Raw genomic sequence first — 4,018 nt, 5'->3', positions numbered from 1 at the left:
AGCATGGGTATTGTGCCATGAGTCCATGGATCATGTCCAATTTATCCTTGTGATTTCACAATTGGGCTTTTGCCCAATTGGTTTGACCCAATTATCATTTAAATTCAATTATATCACTTAATTCACTAATAGCCATATTAAACTTACAATTCACATCATATAACATCATTAACATTTTAATTACATATCATAAAATTAAAATATAATATTTGCACCCTAAACTCATTTTAATAAACACATATTAACGTAAAAACATGATTAAATCATTAAATTACCAATCATACTTCATGAGACTTGAGACAAACCTTAATATATGTTTAATTACCATAAATAGATAATTAAACATAAGATATTAAATACGAAATAGTGAGAGGTAGGAGCCCCTACACTTAATTCCAAGTAAAAATAAATCAAAATGCATTTTTCTCATTAATTTGGACATATATTATACTTCTATCATCAAACCACAATTATGTTCCATTTCAGTCATCAAGATAATCATTTTTAACATGAAAAACAAGGAGGAACATCCCTTTAAATGATCAAATATCCAAAGCAAAACACAAGAAAAAATTACTCATTTAGCACAAACAAGCTCATATTACATCTATACCATAAAATCATAAAAGGTATCCACCATAATGTTAAAATAACATGAAAACCATGAAAAATAAAAGGGGGGACAACCCCTACATTTTCAGACTAGGATTAAACACTAAAAATAAATTATCACATAAAGCATACTAAGCTCAAAGACTACAACTTAAGCATAGATCAAGACATAGGTAATATAAAAATCACATTTGCTTACATAATAACATCAAAAGCAAGCAAGGAATTTCTAAAATATCTAAAATGGCAAAAATAGCGCAGACCTCCAAAATACTAACCCTCTAACACCTCTTTTCCCTTATTCTTGGAAGTAGAACCTTCTAAGAAAGAAAAAAAAATCTAAAATAAATACATAGAATTAATGAAAATAAAATCTAAATACATGAATAACATAAATAAATGTATGAGAACTTATTTCTAGTCTTAGTTTGAAAAATACTAAGACTTTAAATGAGAGAGAAAGAGATAAAGTACATTTTAGTGAAAGAAAGCTTACAAAATGATGAAAATCCGGGATTTTGATGCAAGAAGTCACTTCCTTAGCTTAAGTACTTAAAATATTTTTTGCTTGAACTTGTTCAAAAATTATGCCTTTGATGGTGTTGTGGAGAAAAATGGAGGAGAGAGGGAGAGAACTTGGTTTGGGTGGCTAGGGTTTTGATGAAGAAGAAGTTGGGTTGTTGCATATTTAATTATTTAGGTTTCAGATGACTTTTAGACACTTTGATAATTTCTCTAAATGGACAATGGAGATTAGATCTTAAAATCTCATCCAAAGGCTCATAATAATTCATCAATGGCAATATGGTAATTTACCATTGTGTAGAGACAAGATTTACTTGGTCAAAAGTCTTATAGATAGAAGACTAGGATTTATTTGGGGTTTCTCTCATCCTAAGGCTAGAATTAAACACTACACTAAGTCTAACTGCACATTATAAAAACTCAATATTTACATATGTCATGTCATAAATTAATCCTCCACATAATTAAAATTACTAAAATATTTTATGGCACCATAACTCATCTATATGAGCATAAATCATATCTTAATAAATTAAATATCTACACATGTGAAATTACTAAACTACCCCTATGACATTATTCACCAATAAAATAATAGACCATAAGAAATTTAAATTTTAAATTTAATTAATCATAGTATAAAGTATAATTAACTCCATAATTATTAATTATGATTAATATTCTTCTTGGGTCAAATAAATATCATTTTCCTACCGAACAATACCATTTATGACCCAGTATAGTAATATTATTTTAAGACCTGAAATTTTGAGGTGTTACACCAAAATCAAAGTGGAATCAAACCTCGAACCATCCAAATTAAAAACCTAAACCAAACCAGTGTTACTGGCCAACTAGGGGTCTCACAATCGGCCGCTAGCCAACTTTGGCTGTTTGCCTCTGGACAGTCCTTGGTAAAAAATATACCAAAAAAACACCCTTTTGCACCCTTTTTTCATCCAAAAGCACCTCAATCCCATATTGCTTGCACATAATCCTCACCCCCACTCTCCTAGCCGATAATACCCCTCAAAACTCACCAAAACACAATTAATCATTCTTTTGGTGGAGCAATATTAGAAACCTATTGAAGGGCTTTTGCTCCTAAAAAGTGTGATTGAGAAGAAGATTCCCATCTAGGTAAGATGCCCAATAGTCTAAGGGTTTTAATACTCATTTTCGAGTCCTTTGAGGACTCTTCGAGTTGAAAAATTTGGACGCATGGGATGAAAAAATCATGAAGTCACTACCTGTGAGACACCGTTAAAGCACACTACAAGAGGTTTTTAATATACATGCTTAGATTTAACATTTAATCAAGCTAGTTTAGATTTAAGCAAATGTCTAGTTAGAATTAATGAGCTTAGATTTAATATTTAATTAGGTTAGTTTAAATTTAATTAGATGCCTAGTTAAAATTAAATAGCTTGAATTTAATATTTAATTAAGTTAATCTAAATTTAATTAAATTCCTAGTTAGAATTAATTAGCTTAGATTTAAATGCATTACTATTTAGGTTTAATTAGTTTAGAATTAAATTAAATAATTGTATGATCACTTAGAATTAATTAATTAGACTAGAATTAATTAATTAAATATAGACCCATTTTTAATTAATTTCATAGGATTAATTAGATTAATTTAGTTCTTAATTAATTGCATGATTAATTTTAGTAATTGCATAATGACTTAGAATTAATTCATTAGGCTAGAATTAATTAGTTGAATGCATGACCTATTTTATTTTATTTTACATAGATTTATTAGTTGAATTTAGAACTTAATAAAGCATAATTAACTTATTGCTTAGTTAATTACATGATTAATTTAGAGTTGCATGATTAAACTAGAATTAATTAAGTTGCATGTTCACTTAGCTTGGGATTAATGAGCATAAATTATGGCATGATTTGCTAGTTAATTATCATAAACTAATATTTGTAAATTTAATTTTAAAGTTTGCCATAATTATGTAATTCAGTATTGCATGAAAATTTATATTTTTTGACTTCATCCATGATAATTTCAATGCATAAATAGCATTATGAATGTTATACCAACACTAACATGCATATATAAACATGTAAGAAACCATAATAGTATTTATACATTTTAGTCTAATATAATTTGGTTAAAATACTTGTTATTGAATGGTTTTGTTGGTGATCTGGTTATGGAGATGATACTTGACAGAGACATGGTGATGACAATGAAGACCGCGTTGGATTGAGGAAGATGGTAAAAATGTGAGTTTCAGGTATTTTAGAGGAAAGGGATTAATAATAATGTCAATGAAAACTTATAAAGGATAATTTCGTATTTTTCACTCAAAATTAAAGAAAAAAGTGTATTTTTTTTATGAGGACCAATTAATATGACAAAAGTAAACCTCAGGGACGTTATAAATATTTGTATAAATGTAGGGGACTATTTAATAATTATGGCAAACCTCAGGAACGAAATAATTATTTTTTCAAAGGATAATTTCGTCTTTTCTTATTAAAATTAATGGAAAAAGTGTATTTTTTTTACGGAAGGACAAATTAATATGATGGTGGCAAAACTCAGGGACGTTATAAATATATGTATAAATGTCGAGGATTACTTCAATAATTATGTAAAACCTCAGGGATTTTTCCTTTTTTTTAACTACCTTTCATAAATTTCTCAATGTTGTTATATTTATTAGTCATATTATTGATATTTGTAATTAAAAAAACATAAAAATATTTCTTTTTAACTAGAATGAAAGACATAAAAATGTTGAATGGAAAAATACTATTATAGCAATGGTGTTTTTTCAGGCGTTAATATTTTTTATTTCATCACTCTTCATTGTAAAAATTATTGAACTTATAAAAAGTACACATTTTTGTTCTT

General features: G+C 27.6%; 1 long non-coding RNA gene across 1 annotated transcript; it reads right to left on the bottom strand.

Moving 5' to 3' along the window:
• Window positions 1-580: 580 nt before the first annotated feature.
• LOC110011211 (uncharacterized) lies at window positions 581-1,302 on the bottom strand. The gene is made up of 2 exons (XR_002286240.3): window positions 1,109-1,302; window positions 581-932 (listed from the first exon to the last, which is right to left on the bottom strand). It is a non-coding gene; the product is annotated as an uncharacterized LOC110011211 (long non-coding RNA).
• Window positions 1,303-4,018: the final 2,716 nt, after the last annotated feature.

This window comes from Jatropha curcas, chromosome 2, assembly GCF_041381405.1.
Source record: "Jatropha curcas cultivar XTBG-Jc1 chromosome 2, XTBG_Jcur_1.0, whole genome shotgun sequence".
NCBI lineage: Eukaryota > Viridiplantae > Streptophyta > Magnoliopsida > Malpighiales > Euphorbiaceae > Jatropha > Jatropha curcas.
This window is presented reverse-complemented; position numbering and strand designations above follow the sequence as displayed.